Consider the following 27,240-nt stretch of genomic DNA (forward strand, 5'->3'; position numbering starts at 1 on the left):
TCAATTCTATTGGTCTATATGTCTGTCCTTATGCCAGTACCACAGTGTTTGGGGAAGAGGGGGAGCACTGGATGTTCTGTTTCATCCTATGGTAATGGGGATCAAACCTAGGGCCTCACACATGGCAGGCACCACACCTCCAGCCCTGCCACACTGTTTTATCACTGTAGTTTTGAAATATGCTTCCAAATCAAGAAGTGTAACTTCTGCAACTTTGTTCTTCTTCTTTGTTATTATTTTGACTAATCAGGGACCCCTTGGAATTAATTCCATATAAATTTGAAGACCGACTCTACAGATCACTTTGGGAAATACTACCAATAACAATATCAAGTCTTTTGATCCATACAGGAAAATCTTTTTACTTATTTCAGCCAGGTTCTGTAATTTCTGTTGCATGAGTCTATCACCTCCTTAGTTAAGTTTATTCCTAGATATTTTATTATTTGGGTGCTATTATAAATAGAATTATTTTTATTAATTTCCTTTTAGATTGCCTCATTGCTGGAATTGTTTCTAAATATTGATCTTATACCCTGTGACTTTGCTGAATTAATTTATTAGCTCTAAGAGATTTTTATGCATGGGAATTTGGGGTAATTTTCTACTTATAGAATTATGTCATTTGCAAACAGAATTAGTTTTATTTTTTCCTTTCCAATGTGGATGTCTTTGATTTTCTTTCCTTGCTTATTGGCTCTTAATGTTCAAATGCTATTGAACAGACATCCTTATCTCGTTCCAGATCTTAGAGGGAATGTTCTCAGTCCTTCACCATTGAGCATGTCATTAGTTGTGAGCTTTGCACAAATTCCCTTTATTATGTAAAGGTAGTTCCATCCTATTCCTAGTTCACTGGGTGTTTTAATCATGAATGGGTGTTGAATTTCATCAAACGCTTTTTCTTTGTTTCCTGAGATAATGATGAAGTGGGCTTTTGTCCCTATTAATGTGGTGTATTACATTGATTTTCCTTGGGGTTATATGGGGATTACAGTTAACATCCTAAATTTGTAACAATCTGGTTTGAATTGATGCCAACTGAGCAACAACAGCATTCACAAACTATCCTCATTCAGCTCTGACCCTTCCCTGAATTTATAGTGGAGTTGTCAAAAATTAAACCTTTATATACCATATGCCCCACTTTGTAATAGATTTATAATTATTGTTTCATGCATTTGTCTTTCAAATATATTTGTTCAAACAACTTCCATTATTGTACCTTTCAGCTCCAGAATTTCTCACTGGTTCTCTTTTATAATCTGATCTCTTTATTGATACTATTTGGTCATACAGTGTCCTCCAGATTTTCCTCTGTTCTCTCCCCTCACTTCCTCAAGCCCTTTCAGCTCACTTATGCAATTACATGTAAGGTCTTCATCTAGTAAGTCAAACACCTGGGCTTCCTCAAACATGAGATCTATCAGTTTCTCCCTTTCCTATGGATGGGCCATACTTTCCTGCTCTTTAGATGCTTTGTGATTTTTTTTCTTTGTGAACCAGGTGTTCTAATAAGGGTTTCAAATCCAGAACATATAAGAATTCTTAAAATTCTACAATAAAAAGACAAACAATCCAATTCAAACGAGGCAAAGGACCTTAAATAGATATTTCTCCAAAGCAGATATATAAGTGGCCAACACAGAGATGAAAAAATGTTCAAATTCATCAAAGAAAAACAAAAGCAAAACACAATGAGATCCACTTCACATCTACCAGAATGCCTGTAACAAAAAAAAAAAAAAAATTAATTAAGCGAATCAGAAAGTAACAACTCAACTGTTGGTAAGGATATGGGGGAAGAGAAGCTCTCAAACATTGCTAGTGAGAGAATAAAACAATATAATCACTGTGGAAAAGTCTGGCAGTTCCTCATAAAGGTAAAACAGAATTACCACATAGCCTAGCAATCCTTCTTATACACTAACAGAACTGAATACAGCTATTCAAACAAATACTTGTGAATATACATAAACACATACTTCATGAATTTTCACAACAGCGTGATTCACAATAACCAAAAGGTGGTTATTCACAATAACCATCAACAGATGAATAAACAAATCGTTAGCTGGTGTGGTACTGCACACCACCCAGCAACTTGGGATGTTGAAGAGGAGGATCTTAAGTTTGAGGCCAGTCTGGGCAACTTAGCAGGACTCTGTCTTAAAATGAAAAGGGCTGAGGATATAATTCAGTGGTAGAGTATCCCTGGGTTCAAACCCAGTACTGCAAAAAGAAAAAAAAGATATATATATATATATATATATATATATATATATATATATATATATATGAGATATTATTCAGATATAAAAAGAAATAAAGTATTGATGAATGTTTTATAACTTAAATGAACTTCAAAAACATGATTGTAAGTGAAAGAACCAGACACAAAGGTCTTTTTTTGAACCCAAAAGGCAAATCCATAGACACAGAAAGCAGATCTGAGGATGGCAGGGGACTGGGGGAGAGGATATGGACAGTGATCATTTAAAGGGCACAGGGGTTCTTGTGGAGAGATGAAAAGGCTTGAAATTAGGGGCAGCGGTTGCACAAAATTATAAGCTACTAAATGCCTGTGAGTTTTACCTTTTAAAGTGGTTCACTGCACACTGTGTGAATTTTACCTCAACCAAAAAAGGAAAGAGAAAACTTCTGTCACTTAAACTTTATCTCTAAGTCAACCCTAAGCAGCAGAGCTTCATGCTTCAACCTCACTGCTTTACATCCTGAAAGGATGGCTTCTACTAAACCACACCTGACGTCATGAGCTTGGCTTAAGCTGAGGGCCTCTCAAGCACACAGCTACGTGAAAAAACCACACGGCAGCTGGTGTAGGGAAGCTGCTGAGAGAATGTGGTGTCTCTGGTCCCCCACTGCCCTCTGCTCAAGGACCCTCAAGAGGAATTTTTCTTGGATCCCCATTCCTTAAAAGGCTACTGGATGACTAGTGTGTCATGCTCAAGATGCTATGTGACTGGTAAATGGGTGCATTAGAGGAATTTGGGGAGGTGCCCTATCCAGGCCACCTTCCACTTCCCCCTTCCAGCTGCATATTTGATATTACTGGGGAAGACATACACGGGGAATCCAGCAAATTATGACTTGTGTAGCCCGACTTAAAAAGAACGAATTGAATCCGGGCATCTCCTTCTCAAGTATTTGAACAGTAAAAGAGAAATCAGAAAAAGTAAACCAAATTAAGTCACACTGACAGCAGAAGCCTGGAACAAGGTCCTCAAACTCTGGAGCTCAGGTCTGTATCTTACAAGACCCACAACTTACTAATGAACAAAAAAGGGTATGATGCGAAAAACACACTTGTACGTAACACATGATCAAAGAAGAAATTCCAAGGGAAAATTTAAATATCTTAAACTAAGAAAAGTAAAAAAGACAACAGAACTTAAGATGTAGTAAAAGTAGTGCTTAGGAGGAGACGTATGCCACTGAATGTACACATTAGAAAAGAAATATCCAAAGTCAATAACCTAAGCTTTGACCTCAGGAAACAGTAAAAAGAAGGACAAATTGGATCCTAAGAAAACAGAAGAAAAACTAGAGCAGAATCAATGATTGAAATAGAGAATTAACAGAGAAAGTCAACTAAACCAGAAGCTACTTCTCTGAAAAGATCGATGAAACTGATCATTCTTTAGCCAGGTTAACTAAGACGAAAAGATAGAAAATACAAATTATTAATATTAGAAATGAAGGTTGTGCCATCACCACTGACTCCCAGGACACCATAAGAAAAATAAAAGGATGATCATAGCACAGCTCAAGTCCCTGAACCTTACTGTATCATAATTGACAACTGCTTTCCTACTGCATAGCACTGAAAAAATCAAGTGAGAAAAAAATGCATAAAAGTACATCAAATTATACTGTTACCTCATTGTAGAACCATTAATTTAATTAACATTGCCCTGAGTGACTAGATAACCAAGAGTTCACAAAATCTAAACAACAGATTTAATCTTGGATTTTGTTGCATTTTCACACTGGTATTAATAGTAACAGACTGCAGCTCCAAGCCTCAGAAGCCACCTCAATGCACAGGCACTAAAGACCCCCAGAGAAATGACTTAAAGGTTCAGCTTCTGCAGACAGCAGCAGGACCCCACATCTCTAATACCACTAAGTACCTGACAATGTTGGCATTCTACATTTTTGTAGAAGATGAATTTATTTTCCAAAGTTTTCTGCCAGACTCTTTTATAGGAATCTATTTACCTAGCTACCAATTTATTTGAAAAGTTAGGAAAACAGAAACATACCCAAAGATTCTTAATCTATGAGATATGTCACAATTAATGGTAACAAATCGGACTTTTCTCCTCATGTAGAAATCCAGCCATATCAATAACCATATTACAAATCAATAGAGCATCTGCTTCATCTTTTTTTTATTTGTAGATGGACACAATACCTGTATTTATTTGTTTATTTTTATGTGGTGCTGGGGATCGAACTCAGTGCCCCATACATACTAGGTAAGCGCTCAACCACTGAGCCGCAAGCTCAGCCCTCGCTTCATCTTTTAAAAAAAAAAAAAAAAGTCAATTGGCAGGGACTGGTGCAGCTTGTGGGAGAGCACCTACCTGCCTGGTTGTGTGAGGCCCTGGGTTCCTTCCCTCCCACAGCAAAAGGAAAAATCAATCCAACCAGCAAAACACTGCTTAAGTTTTTGGGTATGCCTAAAGAAAGACCACTCTCAAAGAAAGAAGCTGTATTCTTATTTAGAAAAAGAGATCCATAATCTCTTTCCTTAATTTGTTTTCTATCATAATTACATTGACTTACATAGTGCACGTACATATTAACACAGTTGCACTTAATTATAAATGCACATAACAAAAAATAGAGGCTATGTTGACGATAAATACAAAGATAAAGCTTTAGGAACATCCGCTGAAATTTTAGGAAAGTACATTTCACTTGGGAGTGTTTCTGTCCATCTAAATAGCACAAGTATATGTATTAAAAATTCATAATCTTCTGAACTTGTGTCTACTGACCAAATTGAAGGAAAACTGCCCCCTACATACAGCCACTTTATTTTATGAAATAATTTAAATTTGGTGTTTATTCTGCTATATTGCTGATGATTTCACTGAAATTTAAATTCTATGTATTTTGCTAACCACACCAAAACTAAACCCCATAGGGGGCTTTATTCCTATGCTCTTCAGCAAATCGATATTTGCACAGTGAAACTTGAATTTAACTGAGTGCCATTCTAACCCATATCCCTGAGAGTCCCACAACCCAGGACAGTGGCAGCATGCTTTCCAGGGCCTAGGCAATTTCTGTCAGCTAAAAATACTTTCAACATAAAGGAATACACTGGTGTGTCCATTGAAGAAATACATGATTTAATACCTCCAACAATTTCATTTATCTTCCTGACAAGGTATTTCAAAGAACTGGGTTTAGAGTTTTGTTTCTGGAAATGTCTGAACTTACCTCCTTGAAGACCTAAAATTATCTTTGGCTAGTTAGGTCCTTAACTCCAAGGCCACAGCGCCACTAATACCAATTAAAGTTTCAATAGTAGTCACAGTGTGACCTGCACTGCTTTAAGTACTTTACATGTAAACCAAAAGAGTCCTCACAACAATCCTATAATGTAGGTAGGTACTATTATTTTCCCTGTTTTACAGTTTGGGAAACTGAGGCAGAGAGTAGTTAAATAACTTGCCCCAAATGACTTGGGGCAGAACCAGTATTCCAACCCATGCAGATGATTCCCAAAGGCAGTACTCTTTTTTTATAGTATTCCTTATGTCCCAGAGTAGTTAAAATTTTTCTTTAACTGAAAAGATTTTACTTGAAGAGAATGGATGGTCTCAATCCAATCCAGGGGCAGTAGTGGGGGCAGATTTTTCTATGCCAATTATTAACAAATAATAAATTAGTAGGTTATACCCCATTACTTAACAGAAAGTTGTCTCTTTTATTGAGTTGCTTGCATATCAAATGGTCCTTCTGGAACCTAAAGAAATGAAGAGTGGTCATAAAGTTCCCTTAGCTGCTAATTAAAAATCTCTATGTGTGGTCCCTCGTTTCTCTGCATAAATTTTTAAATTTTTCCATGTCCTCCTGGACATTTCTATATCGGCAATTACAAGTCATTAAAGCAGTCACTTGTAATGATCTCATAGTGGCCATAAATTAACTTTGCAAAGATTCTACCTGAAAATAGTTGAACCTCTCAACGGTAGCAAGGTTTGCTCTACTGACTTCAATCTCCACAATGAAAAAGTTCTAGAAGAAAATGGAGGGAAAACTGAACTCAAAGAGAACAGAGGGGAATGCAGAGCTAAGTTCCAACTGGCTTGCACAAGGTACTCCATGGTCACTCTGTAGCTGTGCTTACTCTATAAGGTCACATTCTAGAGCATGGCCAAAGAAAGCTAGGGCCTTAAGGAAAACCAGAGGTGTAGCACCTCCAGTAACACAAGCAGTGGGGGTGGTTCAGTCAGCCAGGCAGGACTCGAACTGAGCACAGCTGGCTTCAGGGAGAAGAGCCAGCCTTGTGGCTGACGCGGAGTTTCCTGCCCAGAGAAGGAAGCAGAAGTTGATATCAAAGCCACTAGGGCTCCAGTTCTTAGGAAACAAGCAGGCAGAAGAAAAGCAGATCTGAGCTGGGCATAGTGGTGCACGCCTGTAATCCAACAACTGGAGAGACAGAGATGGGAGGATCGCAAGTTCAAGGCCAGCCTTGGCAACTTAGCAGACTCTGTCTCAAATAAAAAATAAACTGAAAAGGAAGGGGAAGTAGTTCAGCCGGTAAAAGCACCTCAAGGTTCAATCCCCAGCAAGAGGAAGAGGAAGAGGAGGAGGAGGAGGAGTGGTGGTAATGGTGGTGGTGATGGTGGTGGGTGGTAGTGGTGGTGGTTGTTGGTGGTGATGGTGGTGGTGCTGGTAGTTGGTGGTGGTTTATGGTGGGTAGTGGTGGGTAGTGGTGGTGGTGCTAGTGCTGGTGGTTGGTGGTGGTTGGTGGTTGGTGGTGGTGGGTGGTAGTGATAGGTGGTGGTGGTGGTGGTCTGGGGTCCAGATACACAAGAAGAGTGAGTCAGATGGCAGCTTTGGAGGTTTTACTGTCTTCAGTTGTTTTTTTTTTTTTTTTTGTCTCCTACCCACCAGTGAATATACTAACCTCATTAACTTCTACTCCAAAATATAAGTACACATTTTCAGCCCCCACATGCACTCTTGTTCTCCTCCAACACAAATCAAAATGAGAACCAGGAAAGGGATAGTTATCCCTTCTATTTATTGCTTAATAACTGTCTGAATCTGTCTAAAGAAGCTCACACATTTGCTTGTTAACATTTTACTTTTAAGATTGTAAGGCTTCATCTTTTAATGAAGCTACCAACAGATAGGAAAACATTAAGGAGGAAAGGAGCTCCATATGACATCCCTAGACAGACAGTCAACACCATTTCACTTTCAAGGATACCAGGGCCAAACACAGCACAGCCTCCCCTATACAGACTGCCCTCCCCTACTCTAGAGTTGTTAAGGCAAAATATATTTTTTGTTTGTTTGTTTTGGTACTAGAAATTGGATCCATGGTGTCTCCCATGTTATGCATAAGCTGTACCACTGAGCTACATACCTAGTCCCATGGACCAAATCTGACCAGCCACCTCTATTTTTTTTTTTAATGGCCCACCAGCTAAGAATAGTTTTTGTATTTTAAAATGGCTGAGTAAATTAAAAAGACATAGAAAAATAGACACAGAAAATGTATATACAAATGTATGCATGTTGCAAAGCCTAAAATATCTTTAAAATATACTTACAAATGGCCTCTTTCAAGTCCTTGAGACAACTGTTCTTAGGACATATTTGTGCTGGCTGGTCACCCTTCCCTATCAAACAATCCCCAGAGGGGAAGAGGGTTGCTGCAGAGTCCTCTATAGAAGTAACCCCTAAATTTATATGTGTACCAAACACTAGGGTTTCTCAACCTCTGCATTATTGACATTGTTGAAGAAGAAAAAAAGCAGACATTTTTTTTTAAGTTGGTAAGGAAAATTTTGTTCATCATTACTACAATAAGAATCAAGATTATCACAACAAAGGAGAGAGATCAGGCCCAACTCTGAAAACAACCAGACAGGTAGGGATTAGAATCAATGGGCAGAATAAGAGGCCAGTGGACAGAAAAGGACTAAGACACTTCAGGACTAGGGGTATTCTCAATGAAGGCAGGCCAGAGTCATCAAATAACCAGGGCAGAAAATGAGAAATGTAATCAGACATCCAGGCTGGGGGCTTCTCACTAGCAGGACTCTTGCTGAAGCTTGGCTGAGCAGGCTGAAGTCAGGCCAAGTCAAGAAAAGGAAACAGAGGAGCCTAACTCAAATTTGGTGAAGGTGAAAGTTTACACTTGGGATCATATAATTCTTTGTTCGGGGACCATTTTGCCTGTCCTAGGAGGTTGAGCAACATATCCAGCCTCTGCCCACTCAAGGCCACCAGCACGCACACACATGCACGCACGTGTACAAACACACAAGTTGTAACAATCAAAAAAGCCTGGAGACAGGGGCGAATATTCCCTGGAAGCAAACACTGCCCCAGTTGAGGACCACTGCTTTAGGCCTGGGGCTGGCAAGCTTTTTCGGCAACGGGCCACAGAGAAAATACTTTTGGCTTTGCGATATGTGCGTACTTTCTGTGCTTATTCTTCTCTGTCCCTTCTTTTTTTTTCCAACCATGTAAAAAGTAATAATTTTTCTGAGCTAATAGACAATTAAAAAAGGATGGGGGTGGCTGGCCAGATTTGGTCCATGGGCAATAATCTGTCATATTCTATTTTAGACCAAGTACCACTTTTCAAATAGATACCAATGGCACGCAGATTATATCATACTTGACAAAATATATATATTTATTAAAATTATGACTAGAGTCTAATAACTTTCTATCAATATTGGTTACTCAACTGGGGGATATAGAGGCAGGACCCTGAAGCACAGCACAGCACGTTTTTACAGTAGGAAGGCAAGGTTGTTCTCAAAGCACTGCTTTAAAATGTTCTCACAAATCTGCCCTTTGACCATAAATCCTAAACCTGACATTCTTGTTCTTAAATACCAAAACTCCCAATTCCTCAATGCTGATTTAGGGGTTTGGTTTCATCATTACTATTGTTTTTATTTGAGAGTGTTTTGGTTTATACTTAACATATTGTTCATATTCTCTCTCCTTATCTAACATTCTGGAATGTATTTCTAAAATTAATCTATTCCTGGCCTGAATGAAATAAGTCATTAGGACACCTTATCTTCCTTAGGGGCCCATCACATGAAACCTACCACGACTCTCTCAGCTTTTGCCTCTAAAAGCATATATGTACTTCTATATTAATAACAGGATTCCGCTGGAAATGACAGGCTAAAACTGACCCTGGGCTTAATGGTGTACTACGATACAGTTACTGATTCTGAGAATCTCGGCTCTCTGTGCTTTTGTTTTTAACAGCTTCAACATAAACCACTGGGGCAGCAGAAGGGGAACCAGAAACTTTCATTTATTTCAATTTACTAGATTCCATAAGGTAAAATATGAACTATGGCAGGGCGGGGCCAGAGAAGGTCATCTAAACCAATGCAGGAAAACATGTCTAATATGTAGATCCCAAATTGTATATATCTGCTATGGGCTTATTACTCTTTGATGAAAATATCAACATTAAAATTTCAGCTTTTGTTGATATGATGGCACACGCCTGTAGTTCAGCTCTCAGGAGACTGTGGGGAGAGGATGGCGTGAGCCCAGAAGTTTGAGAGCAGCCTACAAAATCCCAACACACAGAAGCTGGGGATGTGGCTCAAGCGGTATCGCGCTCGCCTGGCATGCGTGCGGCCCAGGTTCGATCCTCAGCACCACATACAAACAAAGATGTTGTGTCCACCGAAAACTAAAAAAAATAAATAAATATTAAAATTCTCTCTCTCTCTCTCTCTCTCTCTCTCTCTCTCTCTCTCTCTCTTAAAAAAAAAAAAATTAAAAATCCCAACACACAGAAACACAAAATCAGCTCTGATACTGAGACCTTCAATTGCAAAGCAACTGCTTATCATCAAAACAGCAGACATACTTTTTATTTTTAATTTAACTCACTTTTAAAATATTTTTTAGTTATACGTGGACACAATGTCTTTATTTATTTTTATGTGGTGCTGAGGATCAAACTCAGTGCCTCATATGTCCTAGGCAAGTGCTCTGCCACTGAGCCACAGTCCCAACCCAATTTAACTCATTTTTAAATCATAAAAACAATATATAGTTACTGCAAGAAAGTATAGAAAATATATAAGACAGTAAAACCTCTCATAGCACCATATGAGAGATAAACTATTTTTAAAGCTTTAATATCTTTCTTTTATACTTTCTAAAAAATTGCATCAATTTTATAAAATCAAGAGCATAATGTGTGTGTGTGTATATATACAATGCTGATTTTTGTTTCTTCCATTTACTATTCTCCAGTATTAACCCAAGTCATTAAATTCTTCCCCAAATCCCATTTTAATAGTAGTTCATTCTCTACTATAACTCTTCCCTGATTATTGAACTCAGCTTATTATAATTTTTCACTATCAGAAATGCTCTTCAATGAACAAATTAATACAAATAATTTGGGGAGGTCTGGCTTTTTATGATGGATCTGTACAGAAGAATGACCAGAAGAAATTACAGATTCCTTATTTCTTGACATGTATTATCAAATCTTTTGCCAAGTGTTCTAGCACCTTACACTGCCATCAGCAGATTCTTGGGTACATTTCAATAAAACCTAAAGAAGCTATATCCTTAAACCAATAAGTAACAAATATCCAGAAAAATTATATTCATAGAGTCATCACTTAGATTTTGTTAGATGCCTAAAATAGTCAGATTGTTAATTATATATAAGATCACCAGAAAATCTCCCCCCCAATAAAAAAGGAAAAAAGGGGGGATAGCTTCCAAAGAAATAGACCTCAAAGAAATAAAGAATAGAATAGAAATATTATTTATTTAATAGGTAAATGGTGCAGTTGGATAGGAACAATAACTACCAATATTCTATAGAGCATAGTAGGATTACAATGATTAATAACAATTAACTGAGTATATCAGAGTAGCTAGTACAGTAGATTTTACAAAACAAAAAAAAAAGTTAAGAAGAAAACAGGTAGGCAGGCAGGCTGGTCAGTCAAACTGTTTACAAAATATATGACATTTATGATATCAACTAAAATCAAAATATATATTTTTAAAAGGTAGCTTTCTTTCAAATACATTTTTTAAAAAACAAGGTACTTAATCTGCAACATACTTAACTGCAAACTATTCACTAAACATACTTATCTGCAAAACTATTCACTGAAACTGCAAACTATTCACTAAAGCCATCTGTAAGCACAGGCTAGAAATCATCCCGACCTGTGCTGCAGAGATGCTGGTTCCCACTCCATAACGAGTCTCCCTTTGCCCTAGTAACAATCTCAACCTCACAGGCACAGCAAAGAACCAGACAAAAACCTCCACCTCCCAGCCTCCCTGTGGCCAGAAGTGATGTGGGATGCCCTCTGCCTGGTGAGGACAGGGAAATCACTTCTAAGGCCTTTAGGAGAGCTGCAGAGAGACAGTGGGCAGGATGTGGACTGTGCCAAGCTCTGCTACCTTCTGACCTTTCCTTTCTCTCCTGGGAGTAGGCCCTGCAGAGGCCAGAGTCAGGCACTAGAGAGGAAGACAGGAAGACAAGGTTCACACTGCAACACGGTGGAGCAGAGACAGAGGGAACCCAGGTCACTGACAACCACAGAACCACTCTGCTCCCTGGAGAGCCTAGTTCCATACTTACTTTACTAAAAAAAATAATAATTTCCTAATTTGCTCAATCCATTGATTGTGATGGTGACCAAACCCTATCCACCAGGGTTAGGGTTCAGGTTTGGTCATGAACATAACCCTTTCCAATATATCACCTTTTAGAGAAAGCACATGACACCAGCAGACATTTTTTGGCTCACCAAAATACTCACAGACTCTTTCATATTATCAGTACCTTTTGAACATCTATGTTGGGTAGCAGAAACACAGGAATGAATTAAGATGCAGCTTACGGTATAAAGGAGATGGACAGATGATTAAGACAAAGTTTAATGAGTCATACAGTACTAAAAGAATGGTGTGCTTGCTATGGTAGCATTTCAGAAAAGCACTGAACCTAAACTGTGGAAAAGTGAGCAGAATTAGAGAAGGTTTATCAGGTGATATGAGCTTTAAACTGAGACATGGAAGATGAGACACTTGTGTGTACTCAGGCAAAAGGAGCAACGAGGGAGGAGGAATTCAGGTAGTAGGACAAGCATGTGCAAAGGCCCAGGAGTAGAGAAAGTTCATGATGCCCTTATGGAAGGAAAGAGGTCGGATATGGCCAGAGCACAATTCGGGAGTGGGATGGAGGAAGCACTCTTCTGGGCCTTCCAGAGTTACACAGGCTCCTCCTCGCAGGGCCAAATTAGACACTGATTTTGTTGTTGTTGTTGTTATTTTATCACAATAAATACAGGCCCAAGCCCAAAAGAGGCAAAGACTATGCACCAAAATGTCAGGCATCTCCCAGGAATTACCTGACCCCTGCCAGCTCTTTGCCTTCCTGAGATTCCTCAACTGTTTGAACCTTCCTGACCCCAGGATTGGCTGGGCTTGTTCAACAGCAAGGTGGATAACGAAGGGCTGCCTGACAGGTGACTGGTGGAACAGGGGCTGGGCTGGTGAACGCAGAGGACTGTCATGATCAGATTTACCACTGGGGAGAGCAACACTCCAGCCATAAAATAAAGAAGTGAATGGAAAAAGGACACCAATTACAGTAAAGAAAGTATGAGATGACGGAGGACTGGACTAGAATTTTTATGATGGATTGCAGAGAAGTGAAGTATAGTTTGAAGAGAGAGTTCACAGGCAAACTCAAGAAACACAACCACATACACCGAGAAGAAGAGAGTGGTGAATAAAGAGTAATACTGGGCTTCTGGCCTTGGCAGTTGAGAAAGGCAGGCAGCAGAGCACAACAACGCACAACAACGGGGACCACACGCGCTGTGGAAACAGCCTGCTCACCCGTCTCCACCAACTAAGAGTGTGGGGACCTGGGTAAATCACTTGTGATCTACATGCTTCAGTTTCCTCATCTGTGGAATAATGGCTAAAATAACAGAATCTGTCTCAAAGGGTTTTGTGATCGATGCAGGAAAGCTCACAGAATGGTATCTAGCACGCAGGAAATACCTGTGGTTAATGGCAGGTGAGGATGCCATTTGCCGAGACAGGGAGCACAATGGGAAGCATAGATTCCAGGGGAGAAGAATGACAAGTTCAGTTTCAGGTCTGTTAACCTGACCTGACTATGGGACATCCAGTAGACCACTGTGGGAGTTAGGTGCACCCATACAAACAGTGGTGTCAAGGTGACATCTGAGCAAGGACCTGGCAGACAGAAGAAGCTGGCCTGTGGGAAGAACAGGCAAGTGAGATGTGGGGCAAAGAAAAGGGCTGGGAGAACCACAGTGTGGCTCAGTGACACAGCATGGGCTTCAAAGCTGTGAGTCCCCAGTTCAGTTCCCAGCATCAAAGGAAAAAGGCCTGGGAACTTCCTCCACTCATAAGAGACAATGTGGAAAAGGACTGAGGAGACAGAAGACAAGAGGAAGACCCATAAACAAGTGTGCTGACAAAGAAGGACCATAAAACCTAAAGGAAAAAAAAAAAAAGACATGAATGACATTGAGATGAAGGAATGGGCCATCATTTATAGGGAACAAACTTAGAACCCAGAAAATAAAAGACAGGGGCAAAAAAACACATCTCAATAAAAAGTGGCATTCCCTAGAACCCATGTTTAAAGTTTATATTTTATGAATTACCTACAAGAAGTGCATGTGAAATCTCCAAGTTCACAAGGGTCAGAATGCTCTATTAGTAAGTGAACTGTCTCACCAAAGAGGATAAGCCTCCGAAAAATAGATAGTAATCTGAGTAGATAAAGAAAAAATCCTATTTTTCAAAGAAAGAAATCAGAACATAACTTGGTTTCAGTGAAAAGAATCCAAACTGCGGTTTACAAATGAAGTTCTGGCCTCAAGCTTTCAGTTACTAATCCCCCCAAAAGCCATTTTAAATCACATTAACTTGAGACTTGAAAGAAACTGAGAGATACTCATCTAATCTAGATCCTAGATATGAGAACTATTTTGGAGAGCTTGTTGAAATGCAGGTACCCCAGTCTACCTAAGGCCTATGGAATCAGATTCCTAGGAAAAAGTCAGGAGAAATTCACTGCTTCTTGAAATGTTTTTAAACAAACTCACCAGGTGATTCCTGTGCACACAAAATTGGAGAACCCCTAATCTACTTGCTCAGGGAATCAAAAGTTAGAGAAAAAAGAATGATCTAAAGAAAAGCACGAAGAAGCTAAAGAATACACCAAGAACACTTGTCAAACTTCAACAGGCATCAGAATCACCTGGAGGGCTTGTCATACACACGCTTCTGAGCTCCACCATCAGAGATTCTGACTCTGTCCCAAAATTTACATTTCTCACAAGTTCCCAGATGAGGCTGAGGCCACTTCTCTAGGGACCACCCTTTGAGAACGTCTGCCTTGACAAGAGCTATTCAAGGGTCTCAGGGCTGGGGTTGTGTCTCAGCTCTCAGAGTGTGGCCCTGTAAACTTAAAGACAGAGATGAGGCAAGCTATTTCAGAAATGATGTTAAAAATTAATAGAAAACGTAACAACACATAAATTATTTACACACACACACACACACACACACACATATATTTTCTGATCAATTAGAAAAGACAAAAATCTAGCATCAAGACTGGTTTGGAACAAATGTCTTCTGAGTCAATAATAAAAAAGGATAGTTTTCATCTAAACTAAGAATGAAATTATAAGAGTTATGAGATAAGCAGAGTCAAAAATGACTGAATAAACAAAATTACTAAATCTGAAAAAGAAAGTAGATTACTAAGTCTATGAAAGTAGGTTTTAAAGTCAATGAAATTGTAAAAAGAACTATACAAAATGAACAAATTTCATATTTACATGGTTATGTAGCTGGTTTAACTATTGGACCCTAAGTCATGTGGGGGCCATTCTTTCATATTTCCTCAGAAAACCTGGTCCCCAACCAGTCTTGAGGCTGGACTGTCACTCTAAACCACCTCTGGAAAAGGTCTCGCAGGGGTTCCACACAGCCAGCGGTGCACAGAGGAGCACACACTGGGCCCCCCCTCTGCAGGAGGCACATTCCCAGGCACATTCCCAGCATCCAGGAGAAAGAGGGCGCTGGTGCTGCTGTAACCGCTGTGCTTCTCTCATGGGGACGGCTCCTAACCCTGGAACAGTACATTAGACCGGTAACTCCCAACAGCTCCGAAAATCTGCAGTTGCCTCCACCTCCCTGCTATTTGTGGCACATCCCAAATTCACAGCGATGCATTCCACACAGCATCTCCTCAGGACCGTGCTCACACTGTATCACACTGTCTCCACCCTTCAGGCTCCATTTTCAAAGCCATTTTCCACTTGTGGTTCTTGCTGCGCTACCTCCAGTATCCACTATCATTTCCTCCAAGACAGTAACAGGCCTGACATTAGAGCCTGTCATTATCCAAGCTGCAACTCTGGGCACCTCTGCTGCTCCCTCTCTCCCTGCTCCCCTCCTCCTTCCCTCCCTCCCTCCTTCCTTCCTTCTTTCCTTCCTTTCTTCCTTTCATGGGAGAATTAAAATCAGGGCCATCACTTCACCACCCCCAGTCCTTTTTATTTTTTTATTTTGAAATAGGGTCTCAGGGCTAGGGTTGTGTCTCAGCTGTAGAGCGTTCACCCAGCACATGTGAGGTATTGGGTTCAATTCTCAGCACCAAATATAAATAAATTAATTAAACAAAGGTATTGTGTCCATCTACAACTAAAAAAATAATAATTTAAAAAAAAAGAGGGCTGGGTTGTGGCTCAGTGGTAGATGGCTTGCCCAGTACACGCTAGGCGCTGAGTTCAGCACCACATAAAAATAAATAAATAAAATAAAGGTATTGTGTCAAACTATAACTAAAAATAATTTTTTTAAAAAAAATAGGGTCTTGCTGAGTTGCTGAGGCTGGATTTTGAACTTGCGATCCTCTTGCCTGAGCCTAAATCAGGGATTATAAGCTTGGGTCCCCACCAGGCTACCTCCTTAGTATTCCTGACCTGGCTTTCCCCTTCATTATGTACATTTTCTTTTACATCCTTCACACCACATTCCCAACACCCTCCTGCCTGTCCCAACATAACTTAATTCTTAAGGACACAATATTTGGGTTGTGACCTTTTCAAAACCAGTGTATCATCAGGTCAACACACACAAACTTTCTGGAGCTAAGAGATAAAAACACATTTCAAACAGCTTGTGCCATGAAGACATGTGAATGGTTTGAAACTGCAGACTTTTGCCCCAGGAATCATTATTGGCTGTTTTTTACCATCAAAATGTTGATTCTGCTTAGGTGCTTAGAGCCTTGAAACAAATGCTCCCTAAAACTGTCACTAGTCAGAGTTCACTGGGAAAAGATCTGTAACAGGGGATACACACACACACACACACACACACACACACACACACACCTCCCTACTTTAAGACCAAACCTCAGAGTTCAACAAAATCAAATCCCAAATTTAATTTGATATTAAATTACCTGGCCAGGTGCAATGGGGCACACCTATAATCCCAGCAGCTCTGGAGGCCCAGACAGGAGGATCACAAGTTTAAAACCAGCCTCAGCAACTTGGTGAGGCCCTAAGCAACTTAGTGAGACCCTGTCTCAAAATAAAAAAAATTCAAAGAGCTGGGCATGTGGCTCAGTGGTTGAGCATCCCTGGGTTCAATCCCTCATAACAAAAATAAATAAATAAAAAGTGTCATGACCCACCATATAACTAAGATAAAACTTAATGCCATACCTACTTATAGTTATTAAATCTCAGTCTAAGGTGAGCTTCAAATTTGTGCAATACCCTTTTATTTCTGATATGCCTTCTTAATTAGAAACAGGGAAATTCATGGGAATTTCTGCATAGACATACTATATATATTTATAATTATCTACTTGTCTTTTCCTCACTCTAAACTGTCTTTGAAGGTATGAACTTCTCTTTAACAAACAGTGCTAGGAAAATGGCATTTTTACATGTAAAAGCATGAGTTGTACCCTCAACTTATACCATACACAAAAATTACCTCAAAATGGATCTCAGAAATAAAACTCTTAGAAGAAAACATACAGAGTGACACTGGATTTGATAATAATTTGTTCAATATGACACCAAAAGTACAACCAACAAGTAAAAGTAAGTAAATTGGGGCTGGGGTTGTAGCTCAGTGATACACCACTTGCCTCACATGAGTGGGGCCCTAGGTTCAATCCTCAGCACCACATAAAAATAAATAAGTAAAAATAAAGATATTGTGTTCATCTACAACTAAATATAAAAATTTAAAAAATTAGTAAATTGGACTATATAAAAATTTTAAAACTCTAAAAAAAACGTAAAACTTCTGTGCATCAGAGGATGCAAGTAATGGATTGCAAAGGCAACTTATGGGACAGGAGGACATACATCTATGCAAACCATATATCTGATGAGGGAAATATCCACATAGAAAACTCAACAATAACAACAAAAAGATTTTTTTTAAATGTCAAAGAACTTGAACAGGGGCTGGGGATGTGGCTCAAGCGGTAGCGCGCTTGCCTAGCATGCGTGCGGCCCGGGTTCGATCCTCAGCACCACATACAAACAATGATGTTGTGTCCACCAAAAAAAAACTAAAAAAAGAAATAAATAAATATTAAAATTTAAAAAAAAAAAAGAACTTGAACAGATATTAAATGACCAACAAACAGATCAAAAAATATTCAACACCATAAAGCATTGGGGAAATGAAAACGAAAACCTCAAGTTATCACCCATGCCCATGAGAATGTCTACTGTCAAGTAAAGAGAAAACAACAAATATTGGCAAAGACATGGAGAAACTGGGACTCTTCTGCACTGTTGGTGGGAATATAAAATGATACACCTGCTATGGAAAACAGGACAGAGATTCCCAAAAAAACCAAAGCCATATGATCCAGCAATTCTTTTCTAGATACCCAGAAGAAATGACAGTGGGGACTCAAAGACCTATTTGTACATCCATATTCATAGCAGCATTATTCACCACAACCAAAGGGTGGAAGAGACCCATATGCCCATGGATGGATAAATGGATAAACAAAATGTAATATACGGGGGCTGGGGTTATAACCCAGGAGCAGAGCATTTGTCTAGCAAATGTGAGGCACTGGGTTTGATCCTCAGCACCACATAAAAATAAGTAAATAAATAAAATAAAGATTAAAAAAGAATGCTTTTTAAAAAAAAAAAAAAAAAAAGGGTATACGCTTCCAATGGAATATTATTTGGCCTTAAAAAGAAAGGAAATCCTACGCATGCTATAAAATGTGGACCTATACTAAGTGAAATGAGCCAGACACAGAAAGAGAAATACTATAGGAGGTATCTAGAATAGTTAAATTCATAGAGACCAGAGAGTTGAATGTCAGTTCTGCTGATTTTACTGCCCCAAAGGTGTCAATCTTTAGGGATTTCTTACTTATACAATGCTAATTCCCAAGTCCTGGCTTCCATTCTAATTCTGACACAATAGATAGGAATTTCCTTTTTTTTTTTTTTTTTTTTTTTTTTTGGTGCTAGGAAATGAACCCAGGATCTTGCTCATACTAAGAATGCTCCCTACCACTAAAGCTATACCCCCAAACCTGTCATTTGAAATTTTTAATGTGAATTTTTAACAAGTACTCTCATTATACTTGGAGAAACACTGCAAAAATACCCATGGGGGATCATTTAAAAGAGGCAAATTATAAAGCCTTAAAGGTATACTTCTAAGGAAGTTTAGCTCTCATCCTGTTTGGCCTGCGTAGCCCAGGAATCTTTCTACAACATTGGCAGAGAGAGAGACTGGACTGCCTGACTTTAATAAGAAAGAATTTCAACATTTATGCACTCAAATAAGTATGCCTCTATAAACTACACAACATAATCACTTATTTTAATAACATTATCAGTGTTTAAAACTCTGACTCACTCTTAGAACTAATTTTGGGTAGAGGTGTACGCCCTCGAGTACTCACTCAAATTACAAAAAGAACCCTGGCTTCCCTGCGCTACTGCCTTCTTGGTTCTGATCAAATCAGAGTGCCCCATGCATCGTCCTACCTGTAAATGACTTGAGGCTATTTCCGGGAAATCCCCTTACAGGGCTGAAAGATGCCTCCACAGAAAACGGGGTGCTTAAGAGGATGCTCCCAGAGGACCAAGAGGCACCTCCCAAAGAAATGTTTTCAAAATGCTTTGAGTAGAACGTCGAGGTCAGGCCCTCCAAAACGCTGTTTTGAACATGATGATGTTCACTCAGATGTGAAAGTGCAAGCAGGATTCTTTTCAAGTATATCACTGAACATTCCAGACTCACATTGGTGTGTAATAAAGGCAGGCATACCTGTGACGGCTCCCTTCAAGAGCCCCCGGCTGGGTGCTGTCTGTCGACCTCCCTCCTCAGAGGAGTGTGGAAGACCTCCCCAACATCTGCACTCACAGGAACCCACAGAAGGTGACTTTCAGAATCTACAGAAAGGAATAAAAAAGTCCCACGATCATTAACTAAATGAAGAGACCCAATCCACGGTTCCCCATTTCCATCTCCCCTCCCATTTTTCACTGTTTGTTGTGCATTGAGTCAATTCTCTCCACACCGCCTTTACCTTCATCATAAGAAATAAGTGAAAAGCAAATCTTTATTTACAAATCTGAATGCTAGCCAAAAATGAGAAAACCCTGCTGGGTAGGGGAAAGTAACATCTTCTAACAGATGTCAAGTAATTATGCGTTTCTCTCAGAAGAAGATAAAAAATGTGAAACTAAATTAATTCACATCCATGGATGGATAGCATCACATGCAGAGGAGAATGACAATATAAAATAGTGAACAAGTGGCCACAATGACTTTATAAACTACTTTCCAAAAATAGGCAATGCTCCCAAAATATTCCCTGGTACCTCTGACCTCTCTAGACACCGATGGTAATGTGGTTTTTGGCCACCCCACTGGCATTTGATTTGAGACAGGCACCTCACGTCATTGGGCCTAGCTGGCAAGCCCAGTTTCACAACACAAACCCACATCTTCATCCTCAGTGAACAACCAGAAAAACATGAGTTTGAGGAGAAGCAAGCTGGGAAATCACCCTGCCTGAGAGAAATGCAGTGAGCCAAAGCTATAAGTGCCCAGGCCAGAAACCAGAACATCTAAAATACTTCATCCCAACAGAGGTATGAGAAGCAGAAGCTAATGTAAATGTGAAGCGAAATCACAGGATCCACCATCACGACGGGTGGAAGCTAGAGAAAACTTCCAACAGCTAGAGAAGACTACACTACACCTACAGCATGCGACACTTACATCTGAAAACTGGAATCCACTGAATGCCAGAGGAACGATCAAGTAAATTTGCCACTAGCACACAATTTACTTAATCACAATTCTGCCTGCTATGAATAAATTTTACAAGTTTATAAGAAAAATGAGAAAATGTCATTTATAACAAAAAGAGGAAGGAAAAAGCAGAGTACAACAGGGTAATTACATATAATTACAACCATTTCTGCAAAAGCAAAACAAGATGTGATTTCTTTTGATAGAGTTATAAATATTAGGTGAAATATTGCCCCATCCTTTCTACAGGTTAAGGTGGGCAATACAAATCTGAGTCTTATAGAACAAATGAGCCATTCTGAATGGCATAATTTTTCTGCACTGGTCCAATGAAGACAGTTCCACAGGAGTCACCAGAAGAGGTGGTGTGTATGGCATGTGCACATTTAACCTATAGATGGCTACAAAAGCATAGAATGTGATAAATTTGATTATAACAAATGTCTCATGAAAGAGCAGAAGAGAATGGGGACACAATGTGACCTTCATCTTCCAAACTGCACAGCAGTGGTACTGACTAGGCATGAGAAGAGCGGGGTGTGAAACGGATGACCCCAATCAGCCTTCTTCACTGTCATCGATCAATTGCTTATCAAACACCTGGAAACCAGCAAGAGCACCTCCTGATCAACTGTCAGGGCAATGAATTTCGAGAGGATTTGGAAGTAACAGAATTGTATTGCTTCCAGAACCCCACGAACAGTTCTATCACAGGTACTGGAGAGACACTGGCTCTTCTGCCACCTCTTGGCAATTCCAGATCACTTCAGATGCCTCTCGGGTGATTTCAAGGCTTTCCTTGTTCTGTGACTCAGGACTTATGAAAGGACGCCCCTAATTCCAGAGAAGCACTTCTCCCATCTCCATGCCCATCCCCATATACCCTCCTCTCGTGCTCCACATTGTTAGTCATCGCACACATGCACTTTTACTTGGGTCACAAGACATGGCTGTGGATCACTGAGGGCTTTATCAGGTGCCACTCAGATGTTACCGTCACAATCCCGCCAGCAGTGATGCTTCCCATCATCAAAGGAAGCCGGGTCCTTTCACAGTACTGTACAGAATGACATGGAAAGCAAGGTTAAATGGAATGCATGTAAGCTGAAGGGGCTTTCTTAAAACTCACTGGGTCTTGATATCTCTCTTGGTCACAATCTCATTTAAAAACAAAATATGTCACTTGCCAGAAAATGGGGGCAGTGGAGTTGAGGGGAGAGGGTGGCAGTTAACAGGTCAGTTACACTCAGCTGTCTCCCCAGGTAAGTGCTTGCCTTCTAATACAATGTAATAAAATCAGATTCAGATTCACAGTCCTTCTGTGTAATCACCATGTCACATCCCTAATTTCAACAGAGGAACAAAATTTAAAGCTCATTTCCAAATGGCATAAATTCAGAATTTAGACCTCAAGAGTGCCAAGTGCAGAAATCTGCTGAGGCAGAGAGTGCAAAAAGGCAAGGAAAAACCACCAAGTGAACTCTGTGGTGGGGGGGTACATGCTACTGTCCCCATCAGGGATTGCTCCCTGTGTGGAGAATCTCATGCAGGGGTGCCAGCACAGGAGGTGTGGATATATCCATGGCACTGTGTTAACAAACCCAAGACATAATCAAGTGCTTTCCTGGAGGCTGATGAATAATCCAACCAACAAGAGAGAAGTGTCAGACCACTCAACAAGTTTTCAAATAGATGAGGTGGACCAGCTAATTACTGAATAATTCCATTCTTTAAAAGGGCTGAACTGGCACAGGTGACACATCATATTCACATGTGGAAACCTGCAGAGAACAGAGCATTCTGCAGAGGCTCAATCTCTGCTGACTCTGTTCAAGGACTCTATTAATAACTTAGGATCCTAACATGGCTGGACCAACTGGATCACTGAAATCCAGACCCTAAATTCTACAGATGATAAAACTGAAGCACAGGGAGGATCAGTGATCCACGTCCAACCAAGTAGATGGAAAATGGTGAAGACATTAAGGGTTCAGGACAGCTCTGCAGCCTGAAGAATCAAGCTCCCATGCTGGAGGGCAAGGAGAGCAAGGAAGGCAAGAGGCAAGAGACAAGAGACAAGCAAGGGAGCGAGCACACCAGAAACCCCCCTATTTATTGGGGAGAAGCCATTCATAGAATATCCCACGCAAATAAGGCAAGGGGTCAGGTTCCAGGGGGTTGAGTCTAGCTTCCTGATGTCTTGCGGTCATAGACTGATTGACATTGTGGCAAGTCACGCCCATCTCAGGTCAGAGCGAGAGTAAAGAGCACACTTGCGTTGCACAGCCCAAAGAGCACGCACGACAGGCCAGTCCTCCCATAGGCTCAAATGAGCAGAGCTCATACACAGCCCATGGACAGCTCGCAACACTTTATCATATGCTAAATACGATATTTGATAATACCAATCTTCCATCTATTGTAGCCTTACTATGTTAGGTTTTCATCTCTTTTTTCAGAATTGTCCTATTTATTTTTTTCAAGTGAATACAAAATCAGCTTGTTTAGTTCCCCACAAATAACCTGTTGTTATTTTTTACTGGCTTTAAACCTATGGATTAATTTAGAGAGAACTGACATCTTTGTATCTAAGACTATGACAGCTCTTCTAATTTTTTCATGTATTATTTGTGACCCTAAGGAACATTTTTAAATGGCTTCACACACAGCATGCATATTTCTTAAATTCTTAGATATTTTATCTTTTTATATGCTAATGGTCTTTTCTTGCATTAAACCTTCTAATCGATCATTGTTAGTATATATAAAAGCTATGAATGTAGATACATTATTTGTTATCCATGCACATTTACAAGTTATCTTATTCTTAATAATTAGTTTTTCTCTTGATTCTCTTGGATATTCTAATCGCCTACCACATTATTTGACAACAATCATCTCCTTTCTGATTTTTATGCCTTTATAATTTTTTTCTCTTTCCCAGCTGCACTGACTTGTGATTCCAAAACACCATTAGTAGTGAAAAGTATGGATATCTCTATTTTTGTCCTGATTTAATGGCAGTGTTCTCAAACTTCCTCTTAAGCTTGAGATGGTTTGGGGATTGAGATGAAAGTACCTTACTTTGCTAGGATATACTCCTAGTACATTTTGAGGGTTTTAAAAAAAAAATCAATAATAGACATTGAGTTTTCTCAAATGTCTTTTATATTAAAGTGGTTGTTTTTTCCTACTTATATTTAATAAAATGATGAATATCATTAGTAAATTTCACACTATTGAATCTTCTTGCATTCTAAAATATCAGCCTCAGCTGTCATGGTGTTTTATTCTTTTAATGTGTGCCAAGTACATATTAAACATGATATCTGGCTCAATTTGCTAGGAGCCCTACAAGGTGGGTGCTCTCCCCTGCCCGCTCTGCCCTTCGCTCCAGCCATTGCATCTCCTCGCTGTTCCAGTCTTGCTTTCACCTCCAAGAATGTTCAGGGCCTACAATGCATGCCATTCCCTGAGTCCTAGGTCCCCAGACATCCCCAGACATCCCCATTCATCCCTTTTCTCGGTCTCTGCTCACATGTGACCTAACTACAGAGACCTTTCCTGTCGACCTCAAATAAACCAGAAATTGCCCTCCATCTGGTCACTCTCAGCCCTGACCCTGCTTTTGCTTGTAGCACCTGTCACCACCTGACATAAATTCACAGATGGAATGAATGTGCAATATTTAATTTCCATTCCATTTAACCCAAAGAATGTAAGCTCCATGAGAGGAGAGATTTGGGAAGAGAGATTCTGCCTACCTTACTCATCAGGGGATTCCCAACACCAACAGGCCTGGATCATGGAAAATACTTAATATTTGTTAAATGGATAAATGGGAGGGGGGAATGAATGAATGAATACCCATCTTATACACAAGAAAACTGAAGCTTAAAGAGATGACATAAAATCTCAGTGGCAGAGCCAAAATAGGAACTCCAGTCTAACTTTCAATTCCTCACCCTTAACCATCAAAACAAATGATAGGCAATTTTAGGTCACAAAAAAAGCTCACATAATCTTCTGAACAGTAAAGCACAAGTAAATGACACCACTGTATGGAAGTCAGAAGAAAACTGTGTAGACAGTCTTTGCACAAAGTGAGTGAAAAATTCAGAAGAGAGTCTATAAGGAATTCCTTGGCATTGCGGGAATTACATTAAGTTACCCCTCCTTTTTCAACCCACGGCAAGCAGCGTGGGGATCCATCCATGCCATGGATCCTTCAATATTCAGAAGATAAAATTGGATGCTTCAGGACCAAATGGCAATAAATGTGTTTACCACTGGCATCGGCAGACACATACTAGAAGTGTCACTCCCCGGGGGACAGGCCGCTAGGGGACACACACGTGAAGGACCTAACTTGAAAACACGATTAGGAAAGACAGTGGGATGAATCTGACATCACTTTCCTATGTTCATATATGAATGCACCACAGTGAATCTCACCATCGTGTACATCCACAAGACTGGGGTCCTGATTAGAATAAGTTATACTCCACGTGTGTATAATATGTCAAAATACACTCTACTGTCATGTATATCTAAAAAGAACAAATTTTAAAAAAAGAAAAGACTATTTGCTCTTTCTACATTGAATTTTTTTGTTTGTTTCAACAGACAAGTTACAATGAGGTATTCTTCATCGATAGGATACGTTCTTTCTTCAAACCAACCTTAAGCTAAAAACGAAATTTCATGAATCTTCACATAGGACATTAAGCAGCACCTTTAATTGGTTTAATCAAACTCTGTATTTTAGACCAGTGTTGCGGACCCACCATTGCGATGTGTCACACTTCCTCCCATCCTTGTAAAGCATAATGAACAACGACTGAGCTAGTGAGGCAGAACTAAACGTTTTGAACCTGTGAATTTCAAAAGCAAAGCCCCATTTGTGTTATTTCTGAACAGTAAATAATATCATCTTCCAACATTTCACTATCAAATTACAGCCGTTTTCTACACACTAGAGGAAAGCCACAAAAGGACTCTCCTAACAGTTCGTTCTATTACTGCTCATAACCTTCTAAATATTTCTCCTCATTGGCTTCTATTCAAAGGTAAATGGAAGGCAGTAAAATTTATGGAAAATATATTCAACTGCTTAAAATACATCAACCAAAAGGAAAAAGATTTTAGAGCTGTATTATGAATTGTGAAATTACATTGCTTTCACTAAGTCTTTGATTTCAATGATGGGTAACAAAACTGACAGACAGGTCAGATTCCAAAACACCTCCCACTCCGAGTCTGACTCTTTCATCTCAAATTCTCACCTTAGGCAAAGCCAGAGTAAACACCTGTCCCTCACATTTTTACACAGCATCACTTTGTATGCTGCAAATACAGGCTTTCACACCAAGGAGGAAGCAAATTCCAGGGCACTGGGCAAATTTCCGCCTCTTGAACCACTCTGTTGATTGTTCCCTTGACTTTCTTGGCTGTCAAGACAGTTGGAGGAGGGAGGAGGAAACATATTTTTCTGTAAAACTGTGAAGTGTCACCAGGTAAGTTTGCCTTAAAACCCTGCACACAAGACAGGTAAAATAAAACTCAGGGGCTGGGGTTGTGGCTCAGCGGTGGAGCACTCGCCTCGCATGCTGGAGACCCCGGGTTCGATCCTCAGCACCACACAGAAATAAATAAGTGAAATAAAAGATGTTGTGTCCAACTACAACTAAAACCATAAAATATTTAAAAAATAAAAAATAAGTAAAACTCAGGTCTCAGGTTTTAACTTCAGCTATGAAAATTATATTCTTGCACTTGACTCAAATGTTGCAAGATTTTAATATAATAAGATTATGAAAGTGAAAGTCAACTTAAATCAAGTTTTACAGTTCATGAGCCATGAAAGACACTTAAAGATGAATTTTTTAGAATAAAATTTTAAAGATACCATACTTAGCCATACTGTGTGCAGTGGCACACGCCTATAATCCCAGCGGCATGGGAGGCTAAGGCAGGAGGATCACAAGTTCAAAGCTAGCCTCAGCAACTTAACAAGGCCCTAAAAAACATCTCAACAAGACCCTGTCTCAAAAGAAAAACTTAAAAGGGTCAAGGATGTGGTTTACTGGTTAAACTCTCCTGGGTTCAACCCCTGGTACCACCACCAATAAAAAAAGAAAATACCACAGTTTATCAAATTAGGGGTGGTGTGACAGTTGTACCAATTCAGCAATACCTTTGAGTAGGGAAGTAAGGGAGTCTAAAGAATATTAACTTTTTTTTTTTTTTTTTTGAAGGGAGGCTAGAGTCTTAAAATTAAAAAAAAAAAAAAAACAGATTAGCATTAAGAAAACTTACCTTAATAAAACTCAACTCAGTACAGGAAAGGGATTTATTTATTTTGCTTAATACTATTCCATTTTATTTAATCCTGTCTCTAAGAGTTCTAAAAGATGTTTATACATGTTAATTCCTCATTTACCAGAACAAGAGGGAAAGGCACTGCCATTGTCATTTACATGCATGGAACAGAGAGAACAAGTGACTTTCAGGAAACTTCTAAGCAATGAAGTCAGGAAGTACACCCTTAACTGGCATAGGCTTTTTGGTGGAGGAGAGAGGTGAAACAAACAACCAAACCGGAAATAT

At 39.6% G+C, this 27,240-nt stretch overlaps 1 protein-coding gene across 4 annotated transcripts in view; it reads right to left on the bottom strand.

Moving 5' to 3' along the window:
- The window catches only part of Fhip1a (FHF complex subunit HOOK interacting protein 1A), a 241,577-nt gene that overhangs the window by 148,458 nt on the left and 65,879 nt on the right, over positions 1 to 27,240 (bottom strand). For 2 of the 4 annotated variants that reach the window (XM_076865272.2, XM_076865274.2), the window contains exon 2: positions 19,639 to 19,763. The gene's annotated coding sequence lies outside the window, so the exon portion shown is untranslated. Of the gene's footprint in view, positions 1 to 19,355; positions 19,764 to 27,240 lie in introns of those variants that run through there. The other 2 variants (XM_076865273.2, XM_077110141.1) reach the window with 2 other exon arrangements.

Source organism: Callospermophilus lateralis, chromosome 8 (assembly GCF_048772815.1).
Source record: "Callospermophilus lateralis isolate mCalLat2 chromosome 8, mCalLat2.hap1, whole genome shotgun sequence".
Lineage (NCBI taxonomy): Eukaryota > Metazoa > Chordata > Mammalia > Rodentia > Sciuridae > Callospermophilus > Callospermophilus lateralis.